Source organism: Adiantum capillus-veneris, chromosome 29, assembly GCF_014529385.1.
Source record: "Adiantum capillus-veneris isolate H3 chromosome 29, ASM1452938v2, whole genome shotgun sequence".
NCBI lineage: Eukaryota > Viridiplantae > Streptophyta > Polypodiopsida > Polypodiales > Pteridaceae > Adiantum > Adiantum capillus-veneris.
This window is the reverse complement of record NC_140959.1, coordinates 99421528-99438944: the sequence shown is the minus strand read 5'-3', so window position 1 is coordinate 99438944 and position 17417 is coordinate 99421528.

The window sequence follows — 17417 nt, the reverse complement described above, 5'->3', positions numbered from 1 at the left end:
TTTACTTCATAACCCCTTTGGTTGAAGCATGTAGATTTCCTCCTCTAAGTCACCGTGAGGGAATTCCGTATTTACATCCATTTGCTCGAGATTTAAATCATGAGCATCCACAAGGCTTAAGACAAGCCTAATTGAGTTCATTTTTATAGAAGGAGAAAATATTTCATTGAAGTCAATACCTTTCTTTTGAGAAAACCCTTTTACCACAAGCCTAGACTTGTACCTTTTCTTCCCACCTTCTTCTTCCTTCAGCTTGTACACCCATTTGTTTTGAAGTGCCTGCTTACCTTTAGGCAACTCAACCAACTCCCATGTTTGGTTGCGATGTAGTGAGTCCATCTCCACTTGCATGCTCTTCGTCCATTCTTCTTTGGATTCATGTTGCATAGCTTCTTCGTATGATTCCGGCTCTCCAGAATCTGAGATCAAGAGATGGTTGAAGGAAGGAACAAACCTTTTTCGAGGTCTACTTGCTTTTCTAGATCTTCGGGGAATAGGTTGAGGCCCTTGAGAAGACAAGTCCACTTTTCAATTTGGCCACCGGCCCCACCGGCCATTGACTTCCGACCACTGGACATCGGCCATTGACTACCGGCCACCGGCCAACCGACCGGTTGTTTTTCGACCACTTTCCGGCCGCCGTCCGGCCATAATATTCCGGAAAAAAGGAATATTCCGACGAGGGAAAAAAAAGTCTCGGGGGCCTCCACCCCCGAGGCCCCTAAAGTTGCCCCTGATTCTTGTCTGTGAAAATTTTGGTTTCCGGTGAGTGATTTTCCTTCACGCACGATGGCTTCTCCTCATAATGGGGGCCCTATAAATGTACTCTTTTACCACAAAAAATTACAAGGGTAAATCAGTCTCCATACTTAAGAGAACTTGCAGTTGGAACAGAAGGGGTAAGCAAAGTGTACTGCTTCAGCATTTGGAAAGATTTAGTTGCTTGAATGTAGATTTCCACAAGGCTTGGATCATCTCAAGCGGCTAGGCTTTTCCTCAACTTGCATCTGTTATACTGCCCTCGGCTCCTCGAAAGCTAACAAAGAGTCCTCCGTTGCATCACAACAAGGCAATGAAAATTGCAATGCTTCATCAAGTCACATGGTGACGTCAAAGCAAAACTGTTGAGCGTAGTGGCATCATCGCTACTCTGTCGCCCATTGCAAGAGTCGCTATTTTTATATATAAAATTAAGGTATCCTTCACCCTTGGAGGTTCTCCGGCTTGTATTTCACATGAACTTGTTCATTTATCCCCTAGCATTCCATCTTGACCTTCACTCATCGTAGTAGTTATGATACCACTGCTACAGTCGAAAGCCTGGCTTCCCTGCAAAATACTCAAAAATAGCACATAGCAAGACATAAACGACTAAATCTACGTACTTGCCGACTCGCACAAATCCATAATCCAGCACAACACAAATAGAGAGAGACAGAGAGCGGGAGGGGGCAAGAGAGCGCGTCTAGGCGCACCTCCTAGAGCAGAGTGCTACCTCGGCACAGTGAGAGAGAAGAGAAAAGAAGAGAAGAGAGGAGAGAAGAATACACTGACACTGGGTGCAACCCCCCCCGTGTAAGAGTGACCATTTCCCTCTTGCACGTATTTGTTATATAGATTTCTTCAATGGTCAAATTGGTTACAAACTGGCCGGCCGGTCATAAATGGCCGAAGCTCATAAAAGAGAACTTGAATAATAAAATGTACATGATATACATATCCATGCGCATAGGCCAAGCTGGGTCTAGTCTTTTCCATCTGTCAGCTGCAATAAATTATAAAATATCAGTTCTATAATAGGTATGTCACAAAGTGATGATGTGATTGTCTGCTATACACACACACCCTCGGCAGGGAAAATACTGAAATGCTGATGTGGTGAGCCGTACTGTCTGTTGACATGGCAACCCGCAATTTGCGGTGCAGAATCCAGTGGAAAACACGGATGCTAATGATGTGGCATTTACGTACGAACCAATTGCTTTTTACTGCTACTGATTTTTACGCAAGAAAGTTTGAGAAGAGAGTGAAATTCCTTCTGCTCTATTTGTTTACAAAGCTTTTGAGTTTAACAACTTTTGGGGCTCTGTTTTTGGCATCCTATGTAACCTTTAAATAAGCGGGTTGGCCTCTTACAACTGAGAGCATCTGGACACAAAGTCTAAGTGTGAGCGCCTGTCGGAACTCTTGTACTTTGAACACAGACTAATACAAAAAGAAATACCGAAAGGGGTGCCAGTCTTTGGGGCCAATATCTCTAGGCACGAAACTCCGCCGCGCGAGTGTCAAATAAATTGTGAATTGTGAAGTGTTTTAAAGTGGTTATTTGGTGCTGTCATGATAGATTCTTGACTTGGAGTGTCCAAGTCTGTCACACTTCCGCTGCACCTTACACTTGCCCTTCAATTTTACATCAAGTACAATTTTTCTGCCCTTTTCATTTTTCAATGTTGCTTTCTTTGCCCGATAATCGACCACGACAGTGTTCTTATGGTACCAAGGGACTCCAAGGAGGACATCACAATGTTCCAAGGGCATTATGTAGAAGTCCTTGTGCCCCAAATACCCTTGACAATGCAACCAAAGTTTGCCAATGACAGGTGTAATGGCTACGTCCCATCGGGGTGCCGCTAGAACTACCTCTGCTTGTGGTCCCATTCAATCAGATGTAATCTCCTACTGCACCGCCAATTCAGGTAAAATGAAGTTGGCCTTGGGTCCTCCATCAAAGAAAATCAGGGCTTCTTGATCTTTTACTTTGCCCCAAGCTCGGCAAAGTTCTGTACATTCATCAATCCCGCTTGGGTCAGTACCCATGCAATCTGAAACCAATCCTGCTTTCATCTTGCCTTTTCTGCCACGTTCCTCAGACTCTCTGGCCTTTCTTCATTTTGTTCCTGCTATGCCTTTTTAGGGCACTTTGCGGAGATGTGTCCATATTTCTCGCATCCAAAACACTTCTCCTCTTTGATGTATTTGGCCAGAGTGAGACAGGGTCGTGAATCCTTGTCTTTCTTTTCTTGGGACATCTTTCTCTTGGTACTTTCATTATTAGAAGTGTTCTCTGAGTCCAGATCTCATTAGTGGGGTAAGTCAGATTTCCTGAATCTATGGCAAAACCCCGTTTTGCATGACCCATCAATTCTTCAATAGAATTTGACTTTTGTTCCAAGGAGTAGTCTCGTATGTTTGTAGGAAGTTCGTAGCAAAACCACTCAATCTGTTCTTTAAACGAGACCTTCTTAAATGAAGCGGCTGGTAGAAAAGATCTCCAAATTCTCTTGCAATAAGCGTCCAAAAAATCTCCCTTGGTGATCCAAAGATAATTTCAAACAGTTTGTATATCTCGTTCGTACTCCCTAGTCAGCCAAGAAGAAATCCTTTTGAATTTCAACCATTTAACCACAGCTTCCTTCCTCAATAGAAGGGTCAACCACCATGTTCGAGCATTTCCCTTGAAAAAAGATGTAGCCCTCCAAACTCTTGGAGTGCTCTAAGTAATGCCCTCCAAAGAAAGCCATGTCAAACTGCTATATGAAGGCTAAAGCACTGGGAGCCTCTCGAAATTCAGAAAAAGAGTCAAACTTAGTTGACTGTCCACCTTCTTTGAATTCTCTTACTTTCTTGTGGAAGTCATATTGGTTGGCTTTATAAAAATGCTTTTTCTTTGCATAAAACATGTAATCGTCGGAGTCCGAACTATTTGAGGATGAGTCCTCTATAGAAATGTCAGAAACTGGGAGAAATTTAGGCTTCTTTGCCTTTTTCTTGCCCTTTCCAAAGCTTTTCCCTTTTTTCCTTTTCTGTCTTCTTTGATCGAGTTAGAGGAGCAAGAAGAACCGTCAAAAGAATAAGAACAAGAAGAAGAACTAGGTAGTACTTCAAACCGTACACGCTTCTTCTGCTTTCTCACAGATGCAAAGAAAGACTGACGACCCAAATAACCCGGGAAGTTAGTTCCTTTCTTGTGCTTTTTGGATTTTTTGTTTGCATCCAAAAGCCGGCTAATCTCTGTCTAAACCACCTCTTATAATTCTTGCTCTGTAAACATCCTCAAAGAAGGAGGTTTCTTGATGGCCGATTTTATGGGTGGTTCTGCCGCCTTCTGCCACTAGGTGTGTACTTCGGGGAGGCATTGCTGAGTGAAAAATTTTGCGAATTTTAGATTGTTCACAATTTTAATCATCTACTTTGTTGCCTCGTCAACCAATTGTCGACGTTCCATCTCTTCAATCTCAAATAGGATAGGCCAAGGTGAGCCGTACTCTCCCTCTGATTGCTCATGAGAATCCTGTCCATGATCTCCTCCCACATTCATAAATGCAAAAGAAGTCGACTGATTTTTGTTGGAATCCATAAGTGCGGCGAGAAAAGGATCGGATTTCCCGATAGAAGAGAAATCGGTGGCGCTCTGATACCACTGTAACAAACTTGGACACCCCAAGTCAAAATTCTACCGCGACATAGCAAAGTCACTTTAAAACATTTCACAATTCACAACTAGGTCGACACGGCCCAACGTAGTTCCGTGCCAAGAGGTATTGGCCCCAAAGGCTGGTGCCCCTTTTGATATTTCTTTTTGTATTAATGTGTGTTCAAAGTACAAAGAGAGCGGGCAGTTGCTCACTCTAAGACTTTGCATCCAGATGCTCTGAGAAGTGAGGCCTTGCCCACTTATTTAAAGCTACAAGGGATGCCCAAAAGCAAAGCCTCAAAAGCACTTAAACTCAAAATCTTCTCTCACTAGAATGGTAACAGGACACTTTTATGTCCTTGCACACTTTTGTGTCCTGTTAAGTGACCATTTTGCTTGAATTATTTGAAGAGTATGAAAATGAATTTTGAGGTGCTATATATCCACAAAGTTGCCTTATGAGCTGAAAAAAAATTATCATTTTTTTTTTGAGTATCGATCTCACCATTAACCTTACTCTTGCACAACATTTTTGAACCTAAACTATGCGAAAAAACGAGTCCTGTTTTTGGCTTTTTTTCAATTTTTGGCAACTATACCACTCTAAACTTCATGTTTGTGAGGTTTAGATGGCTAGAGGTTAGGCCTTCATAGTTCTCAATATGTTTTGATGCTTGTAGGGAGAGCTAAGTGTTAAAATTGAAAGTTATGACCAATTTACAAGAATTGCATAATCCTGTTTTTTGGGCAAAATTAGCACTTTTATGATTTTTTTGGTGGCTTTCTTGATATCCAAATATAATTTTGATTGTGTAAGTGTAATTTATAACATAAATCTAATCTTCCTTGAGTTTTGGGGGACCTAATATGCTATATAGCATAGTATATGATGATGGTTGAGTTTTTTGATTGCTGAAGAATACGATACATTTTAGAGTATCAAGTATAACTTTCTCAATATTGCTAGTTTCTTAGGCCAACTGTGTGTATTTTGTAGGTGGTGACCATATCTAATCATAGACTACAAACTTGGCTAGATATTGAGTAGTTTCTATGGGTTTCTAGAGGTCATAATGCTAAACCCATTTTCTTCATGTTTGCTGTATTTAGCACTTTATCATTGCCCCCAAGGTTCCAACTGTAAGAGATCCATTATCCTTTTGACATGCTCCATGGCTCCTTTTGAATCCAAAGGCCCAAAGGGAACTAAGAAAACATGTATATAGTATCTGTATTGAGCGTGACTATATAAACTTTGATGATAGGTCCGCAGAATGGCAAAAATGCAACTTTTTTGTACCTATTTTTTTTGCCCAAAAAAAAATTAGTGAGGTAAAAGCAACCATATGTTTTGGTCACCAACCCATTGAAGTTAACGGGGCATTTTATCTCTTGTCGTACAAAAATCTCCACTCTTATTTATATGCAATCAACCGTAAGAAATTACTATTTTGGGCAAAATGCACTGGTCCATCATCTTTGGAGGCTTGTAGTGACCAAGGGATGAGAAAAATTACAAGTTTCTCATTTTTTCCATATGTAGTAGTTATTGAACTATAAGCTCATGAAAGGATTTTTCAAAATGAGTGGATCTACTATGGGTTTGGACTTTTTTTCCAAAACCCTGAAAGGACACTTTTATGTCCTATTAGGTTACCATTCTAGTGTTAACACTAAGTTGGTAATGGGACACTTTTATGTCTTGTTAAGTTACCATTTTCCTTGAATTATGTCAATAGTTTCAAAATGGATCTTGAGGTGCTATCTGTCTAGAAATTTGTCTCATGATTTGAAAAAAACTCGAATTTTTTTTGGAATATCAATTCCATCTTTAACATTGTCCTTGCACAACATTTCACAACCTAAACTGTGTGAAAAAACGGGTCCTGTCTTTGGCTTTTTTCAACTTTTTGCAACTATACCACTCTAGAATTCATGTTTGTGAGGTCTATAATGCTAGAGAACTATCTTTAGTAGTCCTCAACATGTCCTGATGCTTCTAGGGAGAAATAAATGTTCAAGTTGTAAGTTACGACCAAATTACAAAAATTGTCAAATCCTGTTTTTTTTTGCCAATTTTAGCTCTTCTTTGATTTTTTTGGTGGCTTTCATGATATCCAAATGCAGTTTTGATTTTCTATGTCGCATATTGTAACATAAAGCTAATATTCCTTGAGTTTTGGGGCACCTAATATCCTATTTTGCATAGTAGACAACGATGGTTGATTCTTTCAATTATAGAAGAAAACGAAACATTCTAGTATATGGAGTATAGCTTTTTCAATATTGTTAGTTTCTTGTGACACCTACATGCATTTTGTAGGTAGTAACCATATCTAGTCATAAGGATCAAGTTTGGCTAGATATTGAATAGTTTCTATGGGATTCTACAACTCATAATGTTGAACCCAGTTTTTTCATGTTTGCTGTATTTAGCACTTCATCTTTCTCCCCAATATTCCCCTTGGTAAGAGATGTATTATTCTTTTGACATGCTCCATGGCTCCTTATGAACCTAAGGGACAATAGGGAACTAAGAAAACATGCATATATTATTTGTATTGAGTGTGGCTATAGAAACTTTGATGATAGGTTTGCACAATGGTAAAAATTCAATCTTTTTGTACCTATTTCTTTTGGCAAAACAAAAAATAGTGATCACCAACCGATTGAAGTTAACTAGGGAATTTATCTCAAGTCCTACAAAAATCCCTAATCTTATTTTTATGCAACAAAATGTAAGAGATGACTGTTTTGGTACGGGTCCATCAACTTTGGAGGCTTGGTGTGACCAAAAGATGAGAAATTTTACAAGTGTCTTATTTTTTCCATGTGTAGTAGGCCTTGATTTATAACCTCATGAAAAGATTTTACAAAATGAGTGGATCTACTATGGTTTTGGAGTTTTTTTTCAAAACCTTGAAAGGACACTTTTATGTCCTGTTAGGTTACCAACCTAGTGTTAAAAGCAATTATCCCCAAAAGATTTCAATAATTAAAGCATCAAGCGTCAAAAGCTGGCCAGTGTAATTTCTAGAAATCCGTACGCTGGCATGTCAGCGTGTTTTGCACTGCAATTCCCAGAATTTTGTATAGTTGACCACGTTAGCATGACAGTGCATTATGCAGGGGTACATGGAATTTCTGCCGCAGACAGTATGTGTGTGTTTCTGGAAGCCTACCACAGCACCCTGTTTGTGACATGTTTCGGGGATGTTCCTTAGAGGAGATTCTTGAAGAAGGTGAAGCCAACATCGTGGACGAAGTGGAAGACATGGATCAGCAATAGCTTTGTGTGTCGCTTTTGATGCAGCCCAAATAAGCAAGCATTGCAAAGTTTCCTAAATCTCAAGTATCATGTGACCCACGCAGTAGAGTGGGTCAGCGAAGAGTTCTTTGTAGATGGCCAAGAGTTGTTGGCGGACAATATGGAAACCATACAACTCGATACCAGTACCTCACCTTGAAAAGGGGGCGATGTCACGTGAACATCTAACCCTATGTGCATGTGGACAAGCTATACCTTCTTCTAGGCTTTAGGTAGCTTAGCACTAGAATGGTAACCTAAGAGGACATAAAAGTGTCCTTTTAGGGTTTTGGAAAAAAATTCCAAAACCATAGTAGATCCACTCATTTTGAAAAATCGTTTCATGAGCTTATAGTTGAAGAACTACTACATATGGAAAAAATGAGAAACTTGTCAGTTTTCTCATCCCTTGGTCACTACAAGCCTCCAAAGTTGATGGACTAGTGCATTTTGCCCAAAACAGCAATTTCTTACGATTGATTGCATATAAATAAGAGTGGGGATTTTTGTAGGACATGAGAACAAATGCCCCGTTAACTTCAATGGGTTGGTGATCAAAACATATGGTTGATTTTACCTCACTAATTGTTTTTGGGGCATAAAAAATAGGTACAAAAAAGCTGCATTTTTGCCATTTTGCGGACCTATTATCAAAGTTTCTATAGTCACGCTCAATACAGATACTATATACATGTTTTCTTAGTTTCCTTTGTGCCTTTGGATTCAAAAGGAGCCATGGAGCATGTGAAAAGGATAATGGATCTCTTACTAAGGGGAACCTTGGGGGCAATGATAAAGTGCTAAATACAGTAAACATAAAAAAATTAAGTTTAGCATTTTGACCTCTACAAACCCATAGAAACTACTCAATATCTAGCCAAGTTTGTAGTCTATGATTAGATATGGTTACTACCTACAAAATACACACAATTGGCCTAAGAAACTAGCAATATTGAGAAAGTTATACTTGATACTCTAAAATGTATCGTATTCTTCAGCAATCAAAAAACTCAACCATCATCATATACTATGCTATATAGCATATTAGGTCCCCCAAAACTCAAGGAAGATTAGCTTTATGTTATACACAATCGAAATTGAATTTGGATACCAAGAAAGCCACCAAAAAAATCATAAAAGTGCTAATTTTGGCCAAAAACAGGATTATGCAATTCTTATAAGTTGGTCATAACTTTCAATTTTAACACTTAGCTCTCCCTACAAGCATCAAAACATGTTGATAACTATGAAGGCCTAATATCTAGCCATCTAAACCTCACAAACATGAAGTTTAGAGTGGTATAGTTGCCAAAAATTGAAAACAAGCCAAAAACAGGACTCGTTTTTTCACACAGTTTAGGTTCAAAAATGTTGTGCAAGAGTAAGGTTAATGGGGAGATCGATACTCCAAAAAAAAAGTCAATTTTTTTTTAGCTCATAAGGCAACTTGTGGATATATAGCACCTAGAAATTTATTTTCATACTCTTCAAAAAATTCAAGCAAAATGGTCACTTAACAGGACACAAAAGTGTCCAAGGACATAAAAGTGTCTTGTTACCATTCTAGTGTTAGGAAGTGTTTTGGGACCTTTGTGAGCTTGTACGCAAGCCATGCATGTCCAGACACTTAGAGTAGCTGCATACCCTCTGATTTCACAACTCATGATCGTTAGCATCAGTACCCATCACCCAGCATGAGCACTTTCCACCGCATGAGCCCTCATTGGCATATTGCATATAAACCACCTCTAACAAGTCATTTATTACTAGATGATTTTTTTGGAAATTATAAATTGTGGAGGCTGACTAAAGGCTACTCAACCCACCCTTCCTTATTCACCTATATATGAGGCCCATTGGGTGCTAGAAGGAGAAAGAGACGTATAGGGGCAAGGACCCTGGCGGTACCAGGCAGTATCGGCATTACCCAGTTTCCTCCAGCATTTTCCTCAGTAAGAATGTCACAAAATAGTGACGTGGTAGTGCTCCTGGATAGACACACAGCCCTGTTGATGTGGCAAATGTGGAAAATGCACTGCAAAACACGTTGACATGCTGACGTGTTAGGCCGTACGGACAAGAGTACGAATGCTCTGCTTTTTGCGCTGTGACAGGCCGTATGGATTTCCGAAAATTACACTAGCCAGCTTCTGGGAATTATGCTCTGACTTTTGAAAAGCTTTTGGAGTTTCAAAAGCTTTTGTGTTTGAGATTTTTGGGCTCTGCTTTTGGGTATCCCTTGTAACAATAAATTAGTTTGTTGGGTCTCATTACTCAGAGCATCTGGACGCAGAGTCTGAGTGTGAGTCCTCGTAGACTCCCTTGTACTTTGCACCAAGATTAATATAAATAGAAATACCAAAAGCGGAGGCAATCTTTGGGGCCAATACCTTTGGGCACGAAACTACACTGGGTTGTGTTGTCTTTTGTGTACTGTTTTAAAGTGAATCTCTGCTATGTCGCGTTCGAATCTTGACTTGGGGTGTGCAATTTTGTTATGGTGGTATCAGAGCACCAAAATATTCTTCTTCTATGGAGGATCCAATCCTTTTTGCAGAACACACAGCTTTTGTGAGAGAATCTTTGTGCCCTTGACGCCGAACTTATTAGCTACTCCCACCCTTCATACATCGCGCATCCGGCATGCTCCCGTCTTCATCGCTCTGTCTTATAGGGCATAAATCCATAAAGAATCCCAAATTACACATGCGTTCTCGTGAAGAATCTGACAGAGATAACACCTCTCAGTGGGAAGGCAAAGAAAAGTTGAAAATCAGGCTCAGGAACTGAAGAAGAGAATGAAGATTTGGGTAAGTTTTTTTTCAACGGACAAGTTTTCCACAATAGAGTACAAACATCAATTGCGGAGTGGCATATGTGTGAACATATTGATTAAGTACTCCAGGGACCCAAGATTGGCAAGACACCTGAAGAATTACCCTACAGATAAGATTTAATTAAGATGGCACGTAGCCATTGCTTCTTCTCTCACGTAGAGAGGAAAGCCGAAAGGACAGACGAGTGCAAAAGAGCGGAACCTGTAGACGTAGAAAGAGATAGATCAGAACTCAAAGGAACAACAGAAGATACACTTGAGAGTTACAGAGCAGCCTTCGAGCGCAGAAGAAAAGGCAAGAGGAACAAAAAACTGATACCACATTGAGTGGGATCCAAACCGAATCAGATGAAGGAAAAGTACAAAACTTTGTTGCCCTTGGGGCAATGTGAAAGATCAGGAAGCCCTCATTTTTCTTTGATGGAGGAGCCAAGGTCAACTTATTGATTTGGTGGCTCGATTTGGAACTACGCCTGATAGGCTGAGGCCACAGGCGGAGGCAGTTCTAGCAGCACCCGGACGGGATGTTTCCATTACACTGATCATTGGAAAACTTTGTTTGCAATGTGAGGGGTATTTTTGGCACGAGGACTTCTACATAATTCCCTTAGGAAGGTTGTGATGTCGTCCTCAAATCCCTTGGTACCACAAGAACAACTCTGTTGTTGACTACCGGGTTGAGAAAGAGACTTTGAAAAATGAAGGGCAAACAGATTGTACTTGATGAAATTCAGTTTCTTTACTCCAGTTTTCTTGAGAGAACTGAATGATGAACGAAGGTCGAATATGTTTGACCTTGAAAGAAACGACAAGACTTTTTTGCAATAGAGGATGACTGTTTCTTTGAAGGCGTATAAAGCAAGTTACCTCCTTTACGTCGTGAAGATCACATGATTTGTGGTAGTACACCACAGAACCAGCCACCTTACAGAGTTAGCCGAGGCCAAAATAAAGAACCAATGAACTAGAACAGATTTTCACATTACAAGGATCGATGATATACTCAACGGACTTCAGAATTCTACTTGCCAAATTGATATGAAGAGTGAATATCATTAGATCTATATTTCTCCTGGAGACGTCTACAAGACAACTTTCAGAATGACTTTTTGGATTTTTAGAGAGTACCGCTCGCTGGTAGGTTTTCTAGACAGGAAGCATACTTTGTTTATAAATATGAAAAAGAGTAATTTTTTTTTGCCGGAGATACAGTTTCTGAGACACATCATCTCAACAACAGGACTTCAGATGGACCCGGCCAAGATTGAAACTATCTGCGGTTGGCCCAATTTGAAGAAAGTTCATGATGATTGGAAGCTTCTTCCACTTATGTTCTTACTACCGGCGGTTGATTCAAAAGATTATAGGGGTAGCTTCTCCTTTGCACTATCTGACACAGAAAGGAGTCTCTTTCTCATGGGGATCCACAGAGCTCATTGCCTTTCAAACACTGAAAGAGAGCCATTCAAAGTATATTGTAATCCTTGTGGTCGTAGTCTCGGAACGGTCCTAATGCAAGAAGGCCATGTGATTGCCTATGAAAGCCGATTGTTTCAACGGCCGGAATTGACAACATAGATTTAGGAGAAAGAGCTTTTGGCGGTTATCCATGCGCTTACTCAGTGGCGACATTACCTACTCGGAGCCAATTTTATGGTCTTCGCTGATCATCAGAGTTTACGCTACTTCTTATCACAGAAGTAGCATTCGAAAAAGCAGATGCGGTACGCTAACATCTTGTCACAATTTTACGATCTTCGCTGATCATCAGAGTTTACGCTACTTCTTATCACAGAAGCAGCATTCGAAAAAGCAAATGCGGTACGCTAACATCTTGTCACAATTTCACTTCGAGATTGTCCATGTTCAAGGTCAAAAGAACTTGGTGATAGATGCTTTGTCTCGAAAGCCCTTAGTCTTGGCTATTTCCGCGAATCATCATAGAAGCTTCGAGAACATGGTTGATCAGTACGCCTTAGATCCGGATTTTTTCTCGGATGTATCACTCAAATACATAATGGGGAGGTAGTAACGGGATATTCCATATGGGATGGCTACTTGATGAAGAAAACGATGTGCGTTACACAGCCGTTGAGGGAAAAGGTTGTGACTGAGTGCCATTGTCCACCTTTTACGGGTCACCGCGGCATCGACATCACCTTGAAAGGTGTGGAGCATTACTTCTTTTGGCCAAGACTCAAGAAGGGCGTGGACGATTTTGCACGCAATTGCTTGGTATGCCAGAAGGTCAAGTTTGACAGGCATAAATCATAGGGATTGTTACAGCCTTTACCCACTCCCAGCCGCCCCTAGGAAAGTATTGCAATGGATTTCATTTTTGATCTCCCAAAGACATAGAGTGGTCGCGATGGTATTTGGGCTGTTATTGACAGATTTAATAAGTAAGCTCATTTTATTCCAATGAAGAAAACAGTCAAGCTGGAGCATTTAGTGAGACTGTTCATTACCCAAATATTCAGATTACATGGAATTCTGAGACAATAGTCTCTGACAAAGATCCCCGATTCACGAGTTTGTTTTGGAAGGCTATTTGAGAGAACATTGGCACACGGTTGCAATTCTTGTTATCTTTCCACCCGTAGATAGATGGGCAATCTGAGATCGCAAATTCAATCGTACAGAATTTGTTGAATTCTTATTCTTTGGATCAGAAGACTAGATGGGAAAATTATTTGACCTTGGTGCAGTTTGCCTACAACGGCACATGGAAAAGAAGCCATTTGAAGTGTTCGAGGGTGCTAAGACGCTTCTTAAATTTCTTCGCACCTAAGTCGATTCTTTTGAAGAAGATTTATGAAACAAAGTCTAGAAGGCATGGAAGACCATCTAGCCGTTAAAGGAGGATAGTTCGTTCTCTTTTGACAATGACAAGATCAACAAGAAAACCAAGAAGTTCAAGGAAGGGAGTCAGTCCAGGACACCCATCGAGCCCTTGAGTTGATGAGGTCGCCTTCTCTGGAGCGTGGTTCTCAGAACATTGCTGAGAGCGCAAGGCGGCATCTTACTTGAAAAGAACAATGTATATGCAAGAGATGTCATTATGGCTTGGCATCACTTGAAAATGACTGAGAAAGATACATTGGATGACTTTTGCCAGAGATTTTGGGATACTTGTCGAAGATTCTTTTGAAAGACCAGATTGAGCAGTTTTGCTATGATTTGCAAAAGATATTCAAGACTAAGCTTTAAACCAAAAGTCTAACTCCATGGGACATGACTAAGTAACAATTTGGAATGCATGCCGGCTAATTGACTTATGCGACGGGCAGGAAAGTATTGACAAAAACGAATTTCGAAACTGCGACCGCGAGAACCAAACCCCAAGAAGGGGAGAGCATATTACCAAAAAAAAAAAGAGGTTTTTTTAGCATTCACCACCCCTCTAGGCTTAACCACTGGCGGGGCGCCACCAATTCGGCCACATCTTCCCATTATTGCCAAAAGACAGGGCTCTCTCTCTCCTATGGCTTGGCTCCGCCAACACACTCTCTCACACTTACTCTGTCGCTGCATCACTGGACCCAATGGGCGCATAAAACAAGATACCATTATCACACCCCCTCTGGCGGGCCACCAATTTTGTAAATATTCTCTCTCTCTCTTTCATTTTTCCTCTCTCTCTCTCTCTCTCTCTCTCTCTCGTCCATATCCGAGCCCCTGTAGGCCACATAGCATATACCCCTCCCTCTTCCCTCTCATCCACACCCCCTCGGCTTCACTCTCCTCCCTATACCCCCCCTTGTTTTCTTCCCATCGGCTAAACACCGCCCTATCCTCCCCTATCTCCCCTCCTCCCTCAATTAGCTCTCACTCTCTCCCCCTTTGAGTGAGCGGCCCTGCAGGCTTAGAAGAGAATCTCACTCTTCTCTCTCTCTCTCTCTCTCTCTCTCTCTCTCTCTCTCTCTCTCTCTCTCTCTCTCTCTCTCTCTCTCAATTCACTCCCCTTCACAATACCTCTTCCCATATTTTCCCCCCTCCCTCACACTCTCTCTCACTCTCTCCCCTAGGGTGGAAACCCTCCATAAGAAATTCTCTCTCTCTCTCTCTCTCTCTCTCTCTCTCTCTCTCTCTCTCTCTCTCTCTCTCTCTAAAACTACAAACCCCCCCCTTTTATCCATTGACTATACTATACCCCCCCCTTCTCGCCCTCTGTCGGCTACGGGCCACCCGGGCCTATCAACCTCTCTCCCTCCCTCATGCGCTCTTTGTATTGCCCACAATAGCCCAATGTATATGCAAGAGATGTCATTATGGCTTGGCATCACTTGAAAATGACTGAGAAAGATACATTGGATGACTTTTGCCAGCGATTTTGGGATACTTGTCGAAGATTCTTTTGCAAGACCAGATGGAGCGGTTTTGCTATGATTTGCAAAAGATATTCAAGACTATGCTTTAAACCAAAAGTCTAACTCCATGGGACATGACTAAGTAACAATTTGGAATGCATGCCGGCTAATTGACTTATGCGACGGGCAGAAAAGTATTGAAAAAACCGACTTTCGAACTTGCGACCGCGAGAACCAAACCACAAGAAGGGGAGAGCATATTACCAAAAAAAAAAAAGAGGTTCTTTAGCATTCACCACCCCTCTAGGCTTAACCACTGGCGGGGCGCCACCAATTCGGCCACATCTTCCCATTATTGCCAAAAGACAGGGCTCTCTCTCTCCTATTGCTTGGCTCCGCCAACACACTCTCTCACACTTACTCTGTCGCTGCATCACTGGACCTAGTGGGCGCATAAAACAAGATACCATTGTCACACCCCCTCTGGCGGACCACCAATTTTGTAAATATTCTCTCTCTCTCTTTCATTTTTCCTCTCTCTCTATCTCTCTCTCTCTCTCTCTCTCTCTCTCTCTCTCTCTCTCTCTCTCTCTCTCTCTCTCTCTCTCTCTCTCTCTCTCTCTCTCTCTCTCTCTCTCTCTCTCGTCCATATCCGAGCCCCGGTAGGCCACATAGCATATACCCATGCCTCTTCCCTCTCGTCCACACCCCCTCGGCTTCACTCTCCTCCCTATACCCCCCCTTGTTTTCTTCCCATCGGCTAAACATCGCCCTATCCTCCCCTATCTCCCCTCCTCCCTCAATTAGCTCTCACTCTCTCTCCCTTTGAGTGAGCGGCCCTGCGGGCTTAGAAGAGAATCTCTCTCTCTCTCTCTCTCTCTCTCTCTCTCTCTCTCTCTCTCTCTCTCTCTCTCTCTCTCTCTCTCTCTCTCTCTCTCTCTCTCTCTCTCTCTCAATTCACTCCCCTCCACAATACCTCTTCCCATATGTTCCCCTCTCACTCACACTCTCTCACTCTCTCCCCTAGGGTGGGAACCCGCCATAAGAATTTTCTCTCTCTCTCTCTCTCTCTCTCTCTCTCTCTCTCTCTCTCTCTCTCTCTCTCTCTCTCTCTCTCTCTCTCTCTCTCTCTCTCTAAAACTACAAACCCCCCCTTTTTTCCGTTGACTATACTATACCCCCCCTTCTCGCCCTCTGTCGGCTACAGGCCACCCGGGCCTATCACCCTCTCTCCCTCCCTCGTGCGCTCTCTGTATCGCCCACAGCAGCCCTAAGGTCTCTCTCTCTTTCTCGCCTTTGTACGCACAACCGGTTGCAGACACACTCTCTCACACACACACACTCACCTCACCCACTCACCCCCGCTGTCACAAGCCCCGTCTTTCGCTCCCTCTCTCGGTCACACTTGCGGTAAGAGAAGGCCCATACAGGCGCATGGTAAAACACACACACCCACACTCCACCCCGTTTCTCTCTCTCACACACACACACACCCCTTGCACACACTCTCTCTCTCTCACACTCACGCTCTCTACGTCGTCGCTCTCTGCAGTAAGCAACATATAAAAAAAATCTAAATCTATATATATATATATATATATATATATATATATATATATATATATATATAACATTATTCTCGTTCCCACGCACTTTGGCCAACTCACTTATCCATACACACTCACGCTCACGCACTCACACATATACACACATGCCTACCCACCCTCACCCATACACAATACATGCACGTGTATACGCACACACCAATTTTTGTAATAAAAAAAAACGAAGGACTCAACAACATCAATGCCATCGACAAAAAGGAGGCAACTAAATCTCGAGTCGCGAACACCAAAACAATCAAAGGCACTGAAGGCAAGCCCCGACCGACCCCCAAAGTAATGAATGCACTACACCGACGCACCAGGTAGGCTGCCATTCACCAGCATCGCGTCCACGATGCACTCTTCAGTAAAAACCCGTAGGTTATCATCATTTTTTCCAGTTTCAAACCAAATCTTGTAAAAAATCCCAAATTTGTAAATTCTCTCTAGGTGATGGTCACAAAGGCCCACCTTAAGGTTTTCCTTATAATATTTCCCAAGACTAAGCAAGGGTCAACCACCCAGGGCCCTCCACCTTGCTTTGTCTCCCCTAATTAGATTACCCTAATCTAAAGTAGCCAGCACCTATAAAAAGGCACAAAGAGGTCACTATAGCAGGGGAGAGGCAAGTTTATCAAAGGTCAACACTTTGTAGTATGTTGGTGGGAGGATTTGGCAACATTTGCACAAGAGAGGGGACTTAGTGTAGCGATTTTCTCTGGTAATTTGTACTATGTAAAACGAGCACGTCTACATTTCGACTCCAATGGTCGATGCACACACACTCATGTTAGCAAGGTTCTCGTGTCAGTGAGTCATCTCTAGAGAACGCACCAAGTAGGCTCACTATCTCTCCCTCTATCTCTCTATCACCATGATTTTCCACCTTGTCGGAAATAAGGTTGTTGTAAATATTGCAAGAGAATAATTCTCCCTCCCACCCCCG